Here is a 22,130-nt window from a genome sequence, read left to right as displayed (position 1 = left end):
CCCCACGCGTGGCGGCGCTGGTGGATAGGCACGCCGCGGCGTCAGGTGTGGGGCGGGGCGGCGCGATTTCTCCGGCGGGTTTTGGCGACGGCGGGGAGGAGGCTGCGGTCGCCGGTGGCCGCCACCGCAACCCCGATCTGAGCTGAGGATGGACGATACTGATTTAGAACGGGCCGTGGGCCGGAGCCGTTGCAGTAGCAGGGAAGTGGGCCTGGGCTTTCTCCAGGCCACTATGGCTGGTGTACGGTGTGGATGGGGGCCCTCAGGAGGGTCACGGTCGGGCTCGGTTGGCGCGCTGACGTGAATGCCTCAACCGCAACGGTCTTCTTCTAGAGTCGCAGACTGACCGACCGTGACAGCGATGTACATACTTTGCGGCCTCAGATTCGAAACAAATTGCTAATGGCACAGGAGGCACGTATGGCTTAATCATTAGGAAAATCATTAGTAGGAAATCTGAGTTTCGCAGTGGTAATTTTTGTTTCATAGGTCGTGTCTCAAGTGCAGAGGCTCATAGCCTTGCCAAGTTTCGCCATTCTATCGGGTAGAGACATCTGGCTTGGCTAGGCCAACCCATGCTCCTATTTCTATTCCTCTATCTTTTTTAACCTTGATCAGTAAAGTTTAGCAGAATATTAAAAATAAATACCGATAAAAATATAATTCTAAAAAGAAGACAAAAATACAACAGTGCATATGGTTCCATTGTGCCCACTATAAATAGAAAAAAACTAAAAATAGTAAAAAAAACATATAGCTTCTATATTTTAGGCTAACCTAGTCGATTTGTTGTACTCATATATGATGCTAAAAGTTGACATTTGTGCCATTTTTAGTGAAAAACAGAAATCATATATCAAAATTACTTTAACATGGTCTTTTTTTATAGCACCGATTTTTTTTGCCTAGAATATCACCGATATTATTTCTTCACAAAATTTCACACATGAGTAAAACACTCAGTCATACCCTTCGCCTCCTCTCGCGTCTGCATATGCAATTGGGGTTTCTCTGCCTTCTGTCGGCGCCCCGGTCCGCCACGCCTCTGGTGGTCTTAGGGCCATGGAGGCACGATGGATCCCGACCCATACCAGCGGAAGGGTTCATGCTATTTTTTAGGTTGATTGGGTTTGTGCTCTACTCGGGAAGGCGAGGCGATTGAGGGAGTCCTGGATTAGGGGTGTCCGGATGGCCGGACTATACCTTCGGCCGGACTCCTGGACTATGAAGATACAAAATTGAAGACTTCGTCCCGTGTCCGGAAGGGACTTTCCTTGGCGTGGAAGGCAAGCTTGGCGATACGGATATGTAGATCTCCTACCATTGTAACCGACTCTATGTAACCCTAGCCCTCTCCGGTGTCTATATAAACCGGAGGGTTTTAGTCCGTAGGACGAACAACAATCATACCATAGGCTAGCTTATAGGGTTTAGCCTCTCTGATCTCATGGTAGATCTACTCTTGTACTACCCATATCATCAATATCAATCAAGCAGGACGTAGGGTTTTACCTCCATCAAGAGGGCCCGAACATGGGTAAAACATCGTGTCCCCTGCCTCCTGTTACCATCCGGCCTAGACGCACAGTTCGGAACCCCCTACCCGAGATCCGCCGGTTTTGACACCGACATTGGTGCTTTCATTGAGAGTTCCTTTGTGTCGTCACTTTTAGGCCCGATGGCTTCTCCGATCATCAACAGCGATGCGATCCAGGGTGAGACTTTTCTCCCCGGACAGATCTTCGTATCCGGCGGCTTTGCACTGCGGGCCAATTCGCTTGGTCATCTGGAGTAGATCGAAAGCTACGCCCCTGGCCATCAGGTCAGATTGGGAAGTTTGAACTACACGGCTGACATCCGCGGAGACTTGATCTTCGACGGATTCGAGCCACAGCCGAGCGCGCCGCATTGTCACGATGGGCATGATCTAGCTCTGCCGCCGAACAGTGCCCTGGAGGCCGCATCTGTGTCCGCTCCGACCCCTAGCTCGGAGCCAATCACACCAATCGGGGATGGGTGGTTAGACACCGCCTCGGGGGCTGCAATCTCTACGGCGATCAAGCCGAACACCAGCCTTGTCCTCTGCGAAGCCCGTGACTCCAAGGTGCCGGACTCCTTTCCGGACCCCGAGCCCGCCGCGCCCCAACGATCGAATCCGATTGGGCGTCGATCATGGAGTTCACCGCCGCAGACATCTTTCAACAATCGCCCTTCGGCGACATTCTGAATTCACTCAGGTCTCTCTCTTTGTCAGGAGAACCCTGGCCGGACTATGACCGGCAGGATTGGGATGTGGACGACGAAGAAATTCGATGCCCACCCACCACCCACTTCGTAGCCACTGTCGATAATTTAAATGACGTGCTCGACTTCGACTCCGAAGACATCGACGATATGGACGACGATGTAGGAGATGAACATGAACCAACGCCTATAGGGAACTGGACAGCCACCTCATCTCATGATGTATACATGGTGGACACACCCAAAGGAAGCGACAACGAGGAACACAGGGATGCAACGAGGGATCGTTCACTCGAAAAGCAATCAAAGCGGCGACGGAAGAGCCACTACAAGCCCCGCCTCGATAGAGACAGCAGCCATACAGACCCAGCCATAGAGCAGGATGAGCCGGCGGACGACGAACATGCTTTCGAGCAAGCGTCTGAACAGGGCAACTTGGATAAACAAACCGAACACCCTGTCCCCGGCGAAAACAACAGTCCGGACGACCTTACACCGGATAAACTCATGGAGCAGAAGAACCTCCACAAAAGGCTCGTCGCCACTGCGCATAGCCTGAAAAAGCAGAAGCGGAAGCTCAAAACTGCGGAAGATGCACTCAGAATCAAATGGAGCAAAGTACGTAACACCGCAGACAAATATGGCGGTAGTCGCCGCACAAAAAGCTATCCGAAGCGAAAGCTACTACCTGAATTTGACGAGGAGGCCTTAGAGCCCCCGCAGTCAAAAAATAGGAAAGCCATCCGGTCGGATGGACGACCGCATGGCCAGCATGGAGCGGCAAGCGGCGCCGCACACAAGCCGGCACGTGATCCACCAAAGGATCCGCATCAAAAAGACGGCACAGCCAGATCTATATACGGGCCAAGAAAGCAAGCTCTAGTAAGCAATGTAACACAACAAATATCCGAACATCACGACACACCCAAATACAGGGGTGCCGCACACCCCCTATGTTTCACCGATGAGGTGCTGGACCATGAATTTCCAGCGGGATTCAAGCCCATAAACATAGAGGCGTACGACGGAACAACAGACCCTAGGGTCTGGATCAAGGATTATATCCTCCACATACACATGGCCAGAGGAGATGACCTCCACACCATAAAATACTTACCCCTCAAGCTTAAAGGGCCAGCCTGGCATTGGCTCAAAAGCCTTCCCGAAGACACCATTGGAAGTTGGGAAGAGCTTGAGGATGCTTTCCAGGCAAATTTTCAAGGGACCTATGTCCGCCCTTCAGATGCAGACGATCTCAGTCACATAATTCAACAGCCCAGAGAGTCAGCCCAGAAATTCTGGAACAGATTTCTTACTAAAAAGAATCAGATAGTCGACTGTCCGGACGCCGAAGCCCTAGCAGCTTTTAAGCATAACGTTCGAGACGAATGGCTCGCCAGACACCTCTGCCAAGAAAAACCAAGAACAATGGCCGCATTAACAAGCCTCATGACCCGCTTTTGCGCAGGAGAGGACAGCTGGTTGGCAAGATGTAGCACCAGCAACCCAAGTACATCCGAAGTTAGGGATGGAAACGGAAAACCCCGACGCAGCAAGGACCAGCGCCGGAATAAGGGAAACAGCCCAAAGAGCACGGCGAACAACGCCGGATTCAAAAGCTCGCGGCAGAATCAGAGAAAGCCGCCCCTCAACGATAACAAAGACGAGCTATCCAACTTAAACGAAATCCTGGACAAGATATGTCAAATACACAGTACTCCCGGGAAGCCTGCGAACCATACCCACAGAGATTGTTGGGTTTTCAAGCAAGCCGGCAAACTCAACGCCGAACACAAGGGGCTCAACACACCAAGTGAGGACGACGACGAACCCCACAAGCAGAGCACCACGAAACAAAAGGATTTCCCACAAGAAGTCAAAATAGTAAACTTACTTCACGTGACGAACAGAACGGCGCCACCAGAGATACGCGCCATACGGCCTATCCCAAAGGAGTCTCGCCAATGGTTGTTAAAACCAATCACCTTCGACCATCAGGATTACTCTAGACGTATCCGGAACGTAGGCTGGACTGCCTTGGAATTAGATCCAATAATCGGCGGACTCCACTTTACAAATGTCATGATGGACGGCGGCAGTGGTCTAAACCTGTTATACCAGGACACAATCCGCAACATGGGGATAGACCCAACAAAAATTCGCCATAGCAAAACCTCCTTTCAAGGGGTAATGCCAGGCCCGGATGCCCGCTGTATGGGTTCTCTCTGGCTAGAAGTTATGTTCGGCTCCCCCGATAACTTCCGTCGCGAACAACTAACTTTCCACATCGCCCCATTCTCAAGTAGCTATCAAGCACTGCTGGGACGCGAAGCTTTCGCCCACTTTAACATAATACCGCATTATGCATCTCTTACGCTTAAGATGTCTGGTCCACGAGGCATCATCTCATTAAAGGGAAAACATTGAGTGTTCCTCTCGTGCGGAAGACAGTGCGGCTGCCTTGACAGCCCCACAATAAAGCGGCTTCACCAGCCAAAGCACCTAAACAGGTCGTCAAGACCACGGACATGGCTAGACGAGTCCGGCATAAACATACAATTGATAAAGGCTTAATAGCCGTATACCCCTGTACTAGGGGCTCCGCGCATATAAAACAAGAGACAATAAAGCTCAATGTTACCCATTTCAATTTATACTTTGTTTATTTAGTATACTTATGTTCGGCACGATTTTTCTTCAACTAAGTTCCTCTCTTTTTACAGATGAACACCGTGCTACGCCCGTCCAGGATACGGCACAACGGAGACACAGGCGCAGACGTGCAGCAAGGACCCGTTCTAATGATTCTTTTCAGATTAAGACCCTGCGTAAACCTTTTTTACTGTCTCTTGTTGATACACATCCCCTGGTTTCTTGGTATAACCAAGGAGGAGGCTGGCATTTTGGCATGTGGCCACGTCGAGTTTTGCGCGTACCTGGACACTAGGAGCTTATTACTAAGGGCGTTATCCCGCCCGCCCTCATAAAGACTGAATACCTTAGGGAGTGTTCGGCGTCGCGAGTTTGGCCTTATATGCATCAGCTCCGAATCATGTCTTTGGTCAAATGTTGGGTTTGCCCGGCTCCTGTGTTTTGCTGCCTTACGTTCCGCTCTATCAGCTAAGGCGGCACCAGGAGAAGTACTGCGATTGTGCCCCAGTTCGGCCAGGCGAGCACCTCAATAGAGAAAGCCGAAAACTGACTATCATGATATAGCGTGAGACTGGTCAACCACTCGATGACTTACCGGAATCTTTAGGATTCCTCCGCATTAACGAAGGGCCGTTTCCCGGCCAGGCACATACGCGCCCCGAGTTAGGGCGAGCGCAGATGCCACCAGGGGCTATATAAGTAGCCTCACTGTCAAACTCCTATGGCTAAGTGAAAGTGATAAAGCATCATAGTCCGATTGCCTAGTTCGCTGCGCTATCACCTCCTTTGTAGTACCAAGATGTTGGATCAAGTGTGAAAATGCGCCTTCTGCGAACACCCCCGCATTATGTGCGTGGGGGCTGAAGCCGACGACTGCCATCTTTCAGATTATATATACATATATGTTAAACGGCCGCACAGGAGGTATCATAATACTTGCAGGCACAAGTATAAAAAGCTTCTACAATTTATAAAAATATTGTTTTACAATAATATATGCTATTCGAATATAGTATCCTTCGAGCACTGCGTCTCTATCAAACGAGCGCCTTGCAGAACTTTCTGAAAATAGTGCTCGGCAGGTACTCGGCTTCCATCCGAGTCTGGGGATGCAACAGCGGTGGCTTCCATTTCCGCCCAGTATGTCTTGACACGGGCAAGAGCCATCTGCGCACCCTCTATGCACGCTGACCTCTTCATCGCATTGATATGCGGCGCCGCACCAAGGAACTGCTGCACCAATTTGAAATAACTTTTCGGCTCTGGCCTCTCTCGCCATAGATGACTCATGACATACTTCATGGCGAGTCCGGACAACCTATTTAGCTCGGCCCATTCGGCCAAATGATCGGCTAATGACAGTGGACGCTCTGGATTGTGGAACTGCGATCAGAAGAGCTTTTCCACTTCGCGATCTTCTTCATCTCAGAAGTGTTCGGCCGCATCTGCGGCACTCGCTGCCAAATCCAGATAGGTGTCCGCCGTATTACACATCTGGTCTAACGGAGCATGTTTAGGATCACAGAACTTCCTCCGCAGCATAAAGGGCTTTCCAACCGCGATCTCTCCGGCCTGACGCAGCTCCTCCTTCATAGCTCTCATCGCAGAGCGAGCATCCTTGGCATCGGCAACGGCCTTATTCAGGTCCGTCTGTTCCGCCCGATCTTCTTTTTCAAGAAGCTTGCAACGGTCAGCAGCGTTCTTCAGCTTCACGGCCATCTCGGCCATTTCTTCTTGCTTCGGCAGTGAGCAGCCTGTTCGGCTTTCAACTCTTCAATTGCCTTTCCGGCAGCCGCATCACTTTTCCTGGCTTGCTCCTTGGCTCGGGCAAGCTCCGCCCGAAGATTCTCCATGGCAGAAGCACCATCTGCATCAAGCGCACACATTATAAGATACTGGCATAAAGCTCCTCTTACCAGGTGCCGCCAGAGGAATTACATACCTTGTGCCTCGTCAAGCCGCTTGTTGACAAGCACGATGTCGGCATCTGCCACATCAAGTTGCCGCTTTAGCTCGGCAAATTCATCAGTCCGGCTGGCCACCGGACACTTCGCCACCTACGTATGAAGGCGGCATGTTAGACCTGGTGAGGGAGTCCTGGATTAGGGGGTGTTCGGGTAGCCGGACTATACCTTCGGCCGGACTCCTGGACTATGAAGATACAAGATTGAAGACTTCGTCCCATGTCCGGATGGGACTTTCCTTGGCGCGGAAGGCAAGCTTGGCGGTGCGGATATTCAAGATCTCCTACCATTGTAACCGACTCTGTGTAACCCTAACCCTATCCGGTGTCTATATAAACCGGAGGGTTGTAGTCCGTAGGCAATCAACTCCATACACAACAATCATACCATAGGCTAGCTTCTAAGGTTTAGCCTCCTTGATCTCGTGGTAGATCTACTCTTGTACTACCCATATCATCAATATTAATCAAGCAGGAGTAGGGTATTACCTCCATCGAGAGGGCCCGAACCTGGGTAAAACAAAGTGTCCCCTGTTTCCTGTTACCATCCGGCCTAGACGCACAGTTCGGGACCCCCTACCCGAGATCCGCCGGTTTTGACACCGACATTGGTGCTTTCATTGAGAGTTCCTCTTGAAGAAAATATACCCTAGAGGCAATAATAAAGTTATTATTTATTTCCTTATATCATGATAAATGTTTATTATTCATGCTAGAATTGTATTAACCGGAAAAATAATACATGTGTGAATACATAGACAAACAGAGTGTCACTAGTATGCCTCTACTTGACTAGCTCGTTAATCAAAGATGGTTATCTTTCCTAACCATGAACAAAGAGTTGTTATTTGATTAACGGGATCACATCATTAGGTGAATGATCTGATTGACATGACCCATTCCATTAGCTTAGCACCCGATCGTTTAGTATGTTGCTATTGCTTTCTTCATGACTTATACATGTTCCTATGACTATGAGATTATGCAACTCCCGTTTACCGGAGGAACACTTTGTGTGCTACCAAACGTCACAACGTAAATGGGTGATTATAAAGGTGCTCTACAGGTGTCTCCAAAGGTACATGTTGGGTTGGCGTATTTCGAGATTAGGATTTGTCACTCTGATTGTCGGAGAGGTATCTCTGGGCCCTCTCAGTAATACACATCACATAAGCCTTGCAAGCATTGCAACTAATGAGTTAGTTGCGAGATGAAGTATTACGGAACGAGTAAAGAGACTTTCCGGTAACGAGATTGAACTAGGTATTGAGATACCGACGATCGAATCTCGGGCAAGTAACATACCGATGACAAAGGGAACAACGTATGTTGTTATGCGGTCTGACCGATAAAGATCTTCGTAGAATATGTAGGAGCCAATATGAGCATCCAGGTTCCGCTATTGGTTATTGACCGGAGACGTGTCTCGGTCATGTCTACATTGTTCTCGAACCCGTAGGGTCCGCACGCTTAAGGTTTCGATGACAGTTATATTATGAGTTTATGAGTTTTGATGTACCGAAGTTAGTTCGGAGTCCCGGATGTAATCACGGACATGACGAGGAGTCTCGAAATGGTCGAGACATAAAGATTGATATATTGGACGACTATATTCGGACACCGGAAGTGTTCCGGGTGATTTCGGAGAAAACCGGAGAGCCGGAGGGTTACCGGAACCCTACCGGGAGAAGTAATGGGCCTTATGGGCCTTAGTGGAGAGAGAGAGGGGCAGCCAGGGTGGGCCGCGCGCCTCCTCCCCTTGGTCCGAATTGGACTAGGAGAGGGGGGGGGTGGAGCCCCCCTTTCCCTCTCCCTCCCCACTTCCTTCCCCCTCCTAGTAGGAGTCCTACTCCTACTAGGAGGAGGACTCCTCCTGGCGCGCCTATAGGGGCCGGCCGGCCTCCTCCCCTTGCTCCTTTATATACGGGGGCAGGGGGGCACCCCTAGACACACAAGTTGATCCGTGTGATCATATTCTTAGCCGTGTGCGGTGCCCCCTTCCACCATAGTCCTCGATAATATTGTAGCGGTGCTTAGGCGAAGCCCTGCGACGGTAGTACATCAAGATCGTCACCACGTCGTCGTGCTGACGGAACTCTTCCCCGACACTTTGCTGGATCGGAGTCCGAGGATCGTCATCGAGCTGAACGTGTGCTAGAACTCGGAGGTGCCGTAGTTTCGGTGCTTGATCGGTCGGGCCGTGGAGACGTACGACTACATCAACCAAACACTTCCGTTGTCGATCTACAAGGGTACATAGATCACACTCTCCCCTCTCGTTGCTATGCATCACCATGATCTTACGTGTGCGTAGGAATTTTTTTGAAATTACTACGTTCCCCAACACCTCTGTGCCGTCACAATCAGGAAGGATGCCTTCTCCCGTCTTTAAAGACGGCGCCGTTGCTAAGGGAGCCTTGGCTGTCGGCCAAACCCTCCGGCTAGGTGGTTTCCTCATGACCGCATGTTCGGCTGTTGCGCCGACGGTGACCTCTCGGGTCATCAAAAGCAACCTACACGTCAGCTCGGAGCTCGTCGAGCAGCTAGATCCAATGGAGCTCTCTTCCGTAAACGAGCTCTTGGATCGCATCGCCGCCCTGGGGGTCGCTACGGATTACGACCAGGTTGGGCTTAAACCCGATCTAAGAGAAATTAACTCTCCCCAAGTCATCCACCACGTTGCCGTGGTAGAGGCGCAGTGCGGCGACCCTTCATCTATTTTAAGGACTAGCTACATCCGAATTCCCGACTCCTCCAAGCCGGATACCCGCGGAGGGGAGGATGTAACTCAAGACCTGAGCTTAGAATCAGGCAACGGGCTAGATTCGTTGGACAACATCCAAGAATCCGAACTTCAGAGTTCGGAAACTCTTGGGCCTCCGAATCTTGGATTGGGTAAGGTTTCAGATTCAACGACACCCGCCCACCCGAACATAAGCGATCTCTCCCAAATCAAGCAGAAGCCCGAGGAAACAGTACATCATTACTGGGCCAGATTCCTCATGGTTATGAACAGGATAAAGGATTGCCGCGGGGAAGACGCAATCTCAATTTTTTGCAGTAATTGCACGGACGAGGGAATCCTTAACGCCATAAGTCGCCGTGATATTACACGCTTCGCTGACTTGGCGTCCATAGTACAAAAATATTGTGCGATGGAAAGCGCCTGGAAAACCGAAATAAAATTTTGGGATAATCCGGCCTTGAATAGTAATCCCGTCTGAACTAAGAGGGTGCATCATCATAGGACACCCGGGATAAACACCAAAAAGCCAAAACCCTCTACAGGGCATGGAACTGTACTGGAAAGGTGGCTTGATAGACCCTGTAGAATTCATAGTACAGAGGACGCGACACCAACTCACAGCCTTAGAGCATGTTGGATACTCCGGCAGGTGGCCAAAATTGGCGAGGATCTCTTAATCCTGGAGGCCGCAGAAAACCAGCCTGAGAACACCAGTACCGTTCTCATGGTCTTCGAGACTTTCGCATCAAACAATAGGCGAAAAAGAACACTCCGCAGCCTCGCCGAAGTCTATCAAGTTGCAACAATAAATCCATGGAGCGACACTGCCATTACCTTCAACGCAAGTGATGAACCTAAATTCTGAACAGCCCGAGCACCAGCCGCATTGGTCCTCAGTCCCATAGTGGACGGCTTTCGCCTCACCAAGGTGCTCATGGATGGAGGCAGCGGACTGAACCTCATTTATGAGGAAACCCTTCAAAAAATGGAAATAGACTGGAGTCGCGTCGAGCGAAGCAGCACAACCTTTAGAGGAATAATCCCCAGTCGGGAAGCGCGCTGCACAGGAAAAATCACACTAGATGTGGTGTTCGGCACGCCGGATAATTACAGGTCCGAAGAAGTCACGTTTCAAGTGGCCCCGTTTAAGAGCGGACATCACGCTTTACTGGGACGGGAAGCATTCACAATCTTCCAAGCAATACCCCATTACGGGTACATGAAGCTTAAGATGCCCGGGCCGAACGGAATTATCACCCTAGCTAGTGATCCGGAGTCCTTCAAAGGTGCATCTCCGAAGAGGAAGGGCGGAACCTTCTAGCTGAAATTAATGCCGGACTCGGTGGTCACCACGCCGCTGCTCGGTCCCTTGTTAGTAAGGCTTTCCGTACAGGCTTTTATTGGCCGACGGCCCGGGCAGACGCTCAGGACTTAGTCCAATGATGCGCTGGTTGCCAACTTTTTGCCAACCAAAGCCATATGCCACCCACCGCACTCCAAACTATAACCATCACCTGGCCTTTTGCGGTCTGGGGGCTTGACATGGTCGGACCCCTTAAAGGTGGGACCGATAGGAAAAAATACTTACTGGTCATGGTGGACAAATTCACCAAATGGATAGAAGCCAAGCCTGTTAAAACGGCCGAATCCAGACCTGTGATAGACTTCATATCCGGGGTGGTACACTGCTATGGCGTCCCCCACAGCATCATAACCGATAACGGTACAAACTTTACCGCCGACGAGGTAAAACTCTTGTGCAAAAACATGGGCATCAAGCTCGATTATGCTTCCGTCTATCACCCACAAACCAACGGCCAGGTCGAACATGCAAATGGTCTTATAATGAGCGGCATTAAACCCAGACTGGTGCGGTCCCTCAAGGAATCTAACACGCACTGGGTAGAGGAGCTCGACTCCGTGCTATGGGGGCTGCGGACCACGCCAAATCGCACCACCGGATACACACCATTTTTTATGGTGTACGGCGCAAAGGCAGTTCTGCCCTGCGACATAATTCATGACTCACCTAGAGTGCGCATGTACGAAGAAAGAGAAGCCGAGCTCGATCGGCAGGACAACTTGGACGCCCTGGAGGAGGAGCACGACGTGGCAAAAGCCCGTTCCGCATTTTATCAACAGCAGGCCCGAAGATATCAAAGCAGAGAAGTACAGGCCAAAAATTACAATGTTGGCGAACTAGTTCTACGCCTGCCGGATAAGAAAAAGGACAAACTCAAGCCCAAGTGGGAAGGTCCATTCATAATCGACCAAGTCCTGACTGGCGGGGCGTACCGCCTGCGAGATGCGTCGGATAACCGACTCGAGCCGAACCCGTGGAACGCCACCCGTCTCCGAAGATTCTACGCCTAGCGCCGGACTCTGTGTTCGTCTCCTTCCTCTGTCCATTTTTTGCATTTTTATGTCTTACATTTCTCTCCTTCCCCTCTTTTCTTTTATAGCCCTTAAAGGCTTACCTAGTGACGCGCCACTCGCGCTCATTAAACCTGGGGGCTTCTTTAACAGAAGCTTATTTATACGGGCTTCACGCCCAACACATGCATCAAACTTCCGCATGTACCTTTTTCTTCACCATTATATGCATCGATATGACTTAAGTTTTGGCCAAGCTGGGTTGCCTGGCTCCTGTGCTTACCCCTACGTTCTCGATTGTTCGGCTAGGTGGTAAAGGGAGCACCTCTGCGATTGTTACTGCCGGGTCAGCTGGATGTGTACCTCAGACTGGGTGAAGCCGAAAGCTAGTGTTCTTAAGGGAATATTCGGTCGGTGAGATAAAAGATGATCTTTTTTCTTTTTTATATGCGCCCCCAGATGCTTTTTTCTGCGTCTTTTTACGCAGTCCGGACATGCACTTTAGGGCATGCCTCCCAGCGAAAGGAACCCCTAATAGAACTATTCTCTCTGGAAGATGTTTCTTACTAACCATGTAATATAACATAACTAGTTGGGCACTTGTTTGATAAAGCACTAATGACCCCTACGCCTGGTCTCCACGCATACCACGGTTCTTATATAACTGCTATGGTATTCGGACACACTCCGAACCGTCAGGTCCCGAGGTCGAAGCGAAAAGGTCGGCAACGACAAACGATCTACAATCCGGCTAGAAGGCATTACACATGTCAATTCAAAATTACATAGTCATTCTGACTGATTGTATTCCTCTTCTATACCATCTAACAGGCTGTCTAATTTACAGTCCTGCTGGGAATACTTCGCGGCCAACTTTACTTGGCCGTATACTAAGCTCACAGGGATCTCCTTCCCGTCAGGCCCCACTGGTCCGACCTCGGCCATGTGGTTTGGGTCAGACTTCGTAAAACGGGTCTTCACCATGGCCCAGGCTTCCCTAGCGCCTTGTCGGCAGGCCGATATCTTCCACAACCGGAAGCGCCGCCGAGCTCCCATCAGCTTCTCCGCAAGCTCTCCAAGGCCCTCGGGCATGGAGTCGGCAGGCCATAAGGCTTGGGCAACACCCCACATCGCCTACCGAATTTGCTCGTGCAGTTGCATGAGTTCGGGAAGAAGGTCACCCGTAGAACCGGGAATCTCCTCTGCAGGATGACCTGTGAGCATACCTACAGACATTACTCTGTTAGTCGACTTCTTCGCCGAACTCTTTTTTCAAAGTTAATTCAAGCACTTACTAAAAATGCCGCGTCGAAGCCGCTGATTCTCCTTCGTGGAGTCCGACAGCTGGCCACGAACATCTTTAAGTTCGACGTCCAGCTTGGTGTTGGCATCCTGAAGATCATTCTTCTCTCGCCTCACCCTTGTCAACATACTCTCACCGGCCTTTAGCTGGCGTAAGAGTTGTTGTTTGTCCGGATCGAGTCCAGCGCCATCTGCAATATGATTTATCAGATTCACACCCACACCGCACAATACTAATCTTTCGAAGTGTATCTTACCTGAGGGGGTCTCTTTGGACTCCCCTGCTGCGGCTAGTGCGGCCTCTAGTTGGGCCTTGCACTTTTCCAGCTCCTGGGACAGTACAGAATTCTTCTCTGTAAGAACCTCCATAATTAAAAGATCCTTAAATCAGTTGCTCTAACTGTTTCAAGTCTCGGGGGCTACTGGTATATACACATTTGACCAAAATTTTCTTACCCGTATGTCTTTTACATACTGCTCCGTGGCTCTGGCTAAACCATTTTGAGCGGCACGGAGGTACGCATCTCCCGAATTAAAGGCATCTAAAGCCTCTTGGGAGAAACAAGCGTCGCGTAGAACTGTCCGGCGACGCCTGTGGTTCATGGCACTCTCCACTTCAGAATTTGTGGCAGACAACCTGTCCTCATCCTCTGTCGGAGGAGCGTCTGGTACGCGCCTTGTGCTCGCCTCCGCTTCCTGGCCAGCCGTTGGAGCCTGGCTGGTGGAGGCGCGATTGGCAACCTCTCCGGATGTAGTCCGGCGAGGTCTCTTCGTTCTGAAGATAGCACGAACGTTAAATATGCCCTGATAGAATAACACTAGGCAAACAGAGGGTGCGCTATACCGTTGCGCCGGCATCTCAGTCCGGACTTCATTCCTTTTTGCCCCAGGGGCCCTGCGGCCCCTCGTTGGCTAGCCGACGCAGGTTCGGCCTCCTGCCTCGGAAAACTCTCCTGCAAAACACGGTTGTCGTCAGAAACACCGGAATACGCGAGAGTGCAATCTCTCTCAAGGGAATGAGACTCCGGTTTCTGTCACCTGGGAGGCCAGAATTAACCCTGGGTAATCAGCCATGATGGCTACCAAGGTATTGTCCTTGCTTAGCTGATGGAACACCCCGTCGATAAGATCCACCGATATGTCCGGATCCTCTTCGGAGTCCGGATTGAGGGACCGTTCTGGATCCTCGGGCTGTGGAGGGCGGCTGCTTATGTCCTTTACCTCCTGTCGCAGTTCCTGCATTGAAGTCGTTAGACTACCTATCTAACCATGGGAGTATAAAACAAACGGGCAAGTGCAATTGTTCACTTACCCAACTTGGAGGATCGTACATACTGAATCCGGCATGCGGATTGACGCGGAGGAATTCCTCCTTTTCTCCCTTATACAAAGAGGATAAGATCTTCCCTAAGGCGGCGGATGAGTCCGGCCCCTTATGACCGTAACGTGTGGCGTCATCCTCCCCGTTGAAATCCCACATGGGGTGGCTTCTATATTGAAGCGGCTGCACCCCCCGCATAATGCATGCGGCCATGACTCCAATCATGGTTAGTCCGGAATGAGCCAATAGTCTTATCCGGCCCATCAGGTAAAGGACGTCCCTGTCACTTTCTCTCTGAGAGCTCCGCGGACGCCAGCTCAAGCGTTTCTTCAATGGAGCACTGTTGAACTCAGGGAGACCGACCCGGATAGGGTCCGGTAGCGGGACGTCATCTATGTAAAACCATTCCGAAGGCCAGTCCTCGGATGCCTTCTTTGGGGTTCCGGATAGGTATCTGGTCCCGGCGATGCGCCATACTTCGGCTCCGCCCACTTGATATATAGACCCCTTTTCAGAATGGGGCACCAGGCAGAATAACCTCTTCCACAACGCGAAATGAGCCTCAACGCCTAAAAATAGCTCGCAAAGGGCGACGAAACCCGCAATGTGTAATACGGAGGCGGGCGTGAGATTGTGCAGCTGGAGGCCGTAGAACTCCAGAAGCCCGCGGAGAAATGGGTGAATTGGAAATCCCAGTCCCCTCATTAGATAAGGGACAAGGCACACCCGCTCTCCTTTAGAAGGATTGGGGGTGCTCTCCGCTTGTTTTCCGCCATTATAGGTGGCGAGACCGGCTCGGACCGGGACCATACATGCCTGAGGGAGGAAGCCCTTGGCCTGAAGTGACACTAACTTGCTGTGCGGGATGGTGCAACTCTCCCAGTCCCCGGGTTTGGGACCGGAGGGGCGAGGGGAGGAGCTGCGACGGCTGGTCATGATGGAATGGACCTTTGCTGGAAGCGCTCTGATGATAACTCGCGGAAAGGAGAAGATGTGGTTTGGACCTAAATCCCCATCCCGTTAAATAGGCGGATCGTTTATACAGCTAGGGGTGTGGATGTAAAAACACCCCGGCTTTTCGCATTTGTTTGAACACGTGGAAGACGGCCATTATTGGGTATGGAAGCCGAGGAGCACTACATTACAAAAATCGGACATTATTCCTACAGGTACACGCTTGCAATGCCGAACAACCTGCGCGCCGGACTCATCATCATTGAAGCCTGGTTCGGGAGCTACTGAGGGAGTCCTGGATTAGGGGGTGTTCGGGTAGCCGGTCTATACCTTCGGCCGGACTCCTGGACTATGAAGATACAAGATTGAAGACTTCGTCCCGTATCCGAATGGGACTTTCCTTGGCGTGGAAGGCAAGCTTGGTGGTGCGGATATTCAAGATCTCCTACCATTGTAACCGACTCTGTGTAATCCTAACCCTATCCGGTGTCTATATAAACCGGAGGGTTGTAGTCCGTAAGCAATCAACTCCACACACAACAATCATACCATAGGCTAGCTTCTAAGGTTTAGCCTCCTTGATCTCGTGGTAGATCTACTCTTGTACTACCCATATCATCAATATTAATCAAGCAGGAGTAGGGTATTACCTCCATCGAGAGGGCCCGAACCTGGGTAAAACATCGTGTCCCCTATCTCCTGTTACCATCCGGCCTAGACGCACAGTTTGGGACCCCCTACCCGAGATCCGCCGGTTTTGACACCGACACTTGGGATTATGATCCTCTGCGCGCCATCACTTTTGACAATGCACAGAGTCTCAGGGGCTACTATCTACACAGGGCGCATCTTATTTACGCGCAACTGTCCAAAAAGGGTACATTATTTCGCGTACCTCAAAACTTGTCAGTAAACTCCTGACGGCCTCGTGCAATACGCTCTCCGCGGATGAAATCCTCTCAATCACCGTACCCATCAAGGCACGGTGCTCCTCTGAGATAGATGCTCGCCCTAGCAGATCCTTCAGCTCCTCCGACCGCGCAGCAGACGGCGCGGGACTCGTCCGATGGCCCTTTTCGAAGGCCGGACGCGGAGGGCTTTGGGGGGCCATATGACTACCTTTCGGCCCCGCCGGATTCGAAGAAACCCTCCGTGATGATACCTCAGGGTCGCCCGCCTCGCAAGGCGGCACGGCAGGGGGAGGCGTTCTGCTCTCCATCATCTCCGGAAGAAGTGTTGGGGAACGTTGCAGAAAACAAAAAAATTTCTCTATGTTTCACCAAGATCTATCTATGGAGTCATCTAGCAATGAGAGGGGAGTGCATCTACATACCCTTGTAGATCGCGCGCGAAAGCGTACAAGAGAACGGGGATGAGGGAGTCGTACTCGACGTGATCCAAATCACCGGAGATCCTAGCGCCGAACGGACGGCACCTCCGCGTTCAACACACGTATGGTCAGCATGACGTCTCCTCCTTCTTGATCCAGCAAGGGGGAAGGAGAGGTTGATGAAGATCCAGCAGCACGACGGCGTGGTGGTGGATGCAGCAGTCACCGCAGCAGGGCTTCGCCGTTCTTCTGCGAGAGGGAGAGGTGTAGCAGGGGAGAGGGAGGCGCCAAGACTTCAGTTGCGGCTGCCCTCCCTCCCCCCCTTTATATAGGCCCCCTAGGGGGTGCACCGGCCCTAGGAGATGGGATCTCCTAGGGGGGGCGGCGGCCAAGGGGGTGGAGTAGCCCCCAAGGCAAGTGGAGGCGCCCCCTCCCCTAGGGTTTCCAACCCTAGGCGCATGGGGGGCCCAAGGGGGGGCACACCAGCCCACTATGGGCTGGTTCCCCTCCCCACTTCAGCCCATGGGGCCCTCCGGGATGGGTGTCCCCACCCGGTGGACCCCCGGACCCATCCGGTGGTCCCGGTACAATACCGGTGACCCCAAAACTTTCCCGATGGCCGAAACTTTCCCGATGGCCGAAACTACACTTCCTATATATAATTCTTCACCTCCGGACAATTACGGAACTCCTCGTGACGTCCAGGATCTCATCCGGGACTCCGAACAACTTTCGGATTACTGCATACTCATATCCATACAACCCTAGCGTCACCGAACCTTAAGTGTGTAGACCCTACGGGTTCGGGAGACATGTAGACATGACCGAGACGACTCTCCGGTCAATAACCAACAGCGGGATCTGGATACCCATGTTGGCTCCCACATGCTCCTCGATGATCTCATCGGATGAACCACGACGTCGAGGATTCAAGCAATCCCGTATTCAATTCCCTTTGTCAATCGGTACGTTACTTGCCCGAGATTCGATCGTCGGTATCCCAATACCTCGTTCAATCTCGTTACCGGCAAGTCACTTTACTCGTACCGTAATGCATGATCCCGTGACCAGACACTTGGTCACTTTGAGCTCATTATGATGATGCATTACCGAGTGGGCCCAGAGATACCTCTCCGTCATATGGAGTGACAAATCCCAGTCTTGATCCGTGTCAACCCAACATATACTTTCGGAGATACCCGTAGTATACCTTTATAGTCACCCAGTTACGTTGTGACGTTTGGTACACCCAAAGCACTCCTACGGTATCCGGGAGTTACAAGATCTCATGGTCTAAGGAAAAGATACTTGACATTGGAAAAACTCTAGCAAACGAACTGTACGATCTTGTGCTATGTTTAGGATTGGGTCTTGTCCATCACATCATTCTCCTAATGATGTGATCTCGTTATCAATGACATCCAATGTCCATAGTCAGGAAACCACGACTATCTGTTGATCAACGAGCTAGTCAACTAGAGGCTTACTAGGGACATGTTGGTGTCTATGTATTCACACATGTACTACGATTTCCGGATAACACAATTATAGCATGAATAAAAGACAATTATCATGAACAAGGAAATATAATAATAATCCTTTTATTATTGCCTCTAGGGCATATTTCCAACAGTCTCCCACTTGCACTAGAGTCAATAATCTAGTTACATTGTGATGAATCGAACACCAATAGAGTTCTGGTGTTGATCATGTTTTGCCCTAGGGAGAGGTTTAGTCAACGGATCTGCGACATTCAGATCCGTATGTACTTTACAAATATCTATGTCTCCATCTTGAACATTTTCACGAATGGAGTTGAAGCGACGCTTGATGTGCCTGGTCTTCTTGTGAAACCTGGGCTCCTTGGCAAGTGCAATAGCTCCAGTGTTGTCACAGAAGAGTTTGATCGGCCCCGACGCATTGGGTGTGACTCCTAGGTCGGTGATGAACTCCTTCACCCAAATTGCTTCATGCGCTGCCTCCGAGGCTGCCATGTACTCCGCTTCACATGTAGATCCCGCCACGACGCTCTGCTTGCAGCTGCACCAGCTTACTGCTCCACCATTCAACATATACACGTATCCGGTTTGTGACTTAGAGTCATCCAGATCTGTGTCGAAGCTAGTGTCGACGTAACCCTTTACGACGAGCTCTTCGTCACCTCCATAAACGAGAAACATGTCCTTAGTCCTTTTCAGGTACTTCAGGATATTCTTGACCGCTGTCCAGTGTTCCTTGCCGGGATTACTTTGGTACCTACCTACCAAACTTACGGCAAGGTTTACATCAGGTCTGGTACACAACATGGCATACATAATAGACCCTATGGCTGAGGCATAGGGGATGACACTCATCTCTTCTATATCTTCTGCCGTGGTCGGACATTGAGCTGAGCTCAATTTCACACCTTGCAACACAGGCAAGAACCCCTTCTTAGACTGATCCATATTGAACTTCTTCAATATCTTATCAAGGTATGTGCTTTGTGAAAGACCTATGAGGCATCTTGATCTATCTCTATAGATCTTGATGCCTAATATATAAGCAGCTTCTCCAAGGTCCTTCATTGAAAAACTCTTATTCAAGTAGGCCTTAATGCTGTCCAAAAGTTCTATATCATTTCCCATCAAAAGTATGTCATCTACATATAATATGAGAAATGCTACAGAGCTCCCACTCACTTTCTTGTAAACGCAGTCTTCTCCATAAGTCTGCATAAACCCAAACGCTTTGATCATCTCATCAAAGCGAATGTTCCAACTCCGAGATGCTTGCACCAGCCCATAAATCGAGCGTTGGAGCTTGCACACCTTGTCAGCATTCTTAGGATCGACAAAACCTTCCGGCTGCATCATATACAATTCTTCCTTAAGGAAACCATTAAGGAATGCCGTTTTGACGTCCATTTGCCATATCTCATAATCATAGAATGCGGCAATTGCTAACATGATTCGGACGGACTTCAGCTTCGCTACGGGTGAGAAAGTCTCATCGTAGTCAACCCCTTGAACTTGTTGATAACCCTTAGCGACAAGCCGAGCTTTATAGATGGCCACATTACCATCCGCGTCTGTCTTCTTCTTAAAGATTCATTTATTTTCTATGGCTCGCCGCTCAACGGGCAAGTCAGTCAAAGTCCATACTTCGTTTTCATACATGGATCCTATCTCGGATTTCATGGCTTCCAGCCATTTGTCGGAATCCGGGCCCGCCATCGCTTCTTCATAGTTCGAAGGTTCACCGTTGTCTAACAACATGATTTCCAAGACAGGGTTGCCGTACCACTCTGGTGCGGAACGTGTCCTTGTGGACCTACGAAGTTCAGTAGCAACTTGATCTGAAGTTTCATGATCATCATCATTAACTTCCTCTCTAGTCAGTGCAGGCACCTCAGGAACATTTTCTTGAGTTGCGCCACTTTCCGGTTCAAGAGGTAATAATTCATCAAGTTCTACTTTCCTCCCACTTACTTCTTTCAAGAGAAACTCTTTCTCTAGAAAGGATCCATTCTTGGCAACAAAGATCTTGCCTTCGGATCTGAGGTAGAAGGTATACCCAATAGTTTCTTTAGGGTATCCTATGAAGACGCATTTTTCTGACTTGGGTTCGAGCTTTTCAGGTTGAAGTTTCTTGACATAAGCATCGCATCCCCAAACTTTTAGAAACGACAGCTTAGGTTTCTTCCCAAACCATAATTCATACGGTGTCGTCTCAACGGATTTCGACAGAGCCCTATTTAAAGTGAATGCGACAGTCTCTAAAGCATAGCCCCAAAATGATAGCGGTAAATCGGTAAGAGACATCATAGATCGCACCATATCTAATAGAGTGCGATTACGACGTTCGGACACACCATTACGCTGAGGTGTTCCAGGCGGCGTGAGTTGTGAAACTATTCCATATTTTCTTAAGTGTGTGCCAAATTCGTGACTCAAGTATTCTCCCCCACGATCTGATCGCAAGAACTTGATTTTCCTATCACGTTGATTCTCAACCTCACTCTGAAATTCCTTGAACTTTTCAAAGGTCTCAGACTTGTGTTTCATTAAATAGACATACCCATATCTACTCAAGTCATCAGTGAGGGTGAGAACATAACGATAGCCACAGCGAGCCACAACACTCATTGGACCGCACACATCAGTATGTATGATTTCCAATAAGTTGGTTGCTCGCTCCATTGTTCTTGAGAACGGAGTCTTGGTCATTTTACCCATGAGGCATGGTTCACATGTGTCAAATGATTCGTAATCGAGAGACTCTAAAAGTCCATCTGCATGGAGCTTCTTCATGTGTTTGACACCTATGTGACCAAGGCGGCAGTGCCACAAGTATGTGGGACTATCATTATCAATCTTACATCTTTTGGTATTCACACTATGAATATGTGTAGCATTACGTTCCAGATTCATTAAGAATAAACCATTCACCATCGGAGCATGACCATAAAACATATCTCTCATATAAATAGAACAACCATTATTCTCGGATTTAAATGAGTAGCCATCTCGAATTAAACGAGATCCTGATACAGTGTTCATGCTCAAAGCTGGCACTAAATAACAATTATTGAGGTTTAAAACTAATCCCGTAGGTAAATGTAGAGGTAGCGTGCCGACGGCGATCACATCAACCTTGGAACCATTCCCGACGCGCATCGTCACCTCGTCCTTCGCCAGTCTCCGCTTATTCCGCAGCTCCTGCTTTGAGTTACAAATGTGAGCAACTGCACCGGTATTAAATACCCAGGAGCTACTACGAGTACTGGTAAGGTACACATCAATTACATGTATATCACATATACCTTTCGTGATGCCGGCCTTCTTGTCCGCTAAGTATTTGGGGCAGTTCCGCTTCCAGTGACCACTTTCCTTGCAATAAAAGCACTCAGTCTCGGGCTTGGGTCTATTCTTTGGCTTCTTCCCGGCAGCTTGCTTACTGGGCGCGGCAACTCCCTTGCCGTCCTTCTTGAAGTTCTTCTTACCCTTGCCTTTCTTGAACTTAGTGGTTTTATTCACCATCAACACTTGATGTTCCTTTTTGACTTCTACCTCTACTGATTTCAGCATTGCAAATACTTCAGGAATGGTCTTTTCCATCCCCTGCATATTGAAGTTCATCACAAAGCTCTTGTAGCTCGGTGGAAGCGACTGAAGGATTCTGTCAATGACCGCGTCATCCGGGAGATTAACTCCCAGCTGAGTCAAGCGGTTATGTAACCCAGACATAGTGAGTATGTGCTCAC

The sequence above is a fragment of the Triticum urartu genome, chromosome 6A (genome assembly GCF_056163025.1).
Source record: "Triticum urartu cultivar PI428250 chromosome 6A, HENAU_Tu73, whole genome shotgun sequence".
Taxonomy (NCBI): domain Eukaryota; kingdom Viridiplantae; phylum Streptophyta; class Magnoliopsida; order Poales; family Poaceae; genus Triticum; species Triticum urartu.
Note: the sequence above shows the minus strand (reverse complement) of the source record.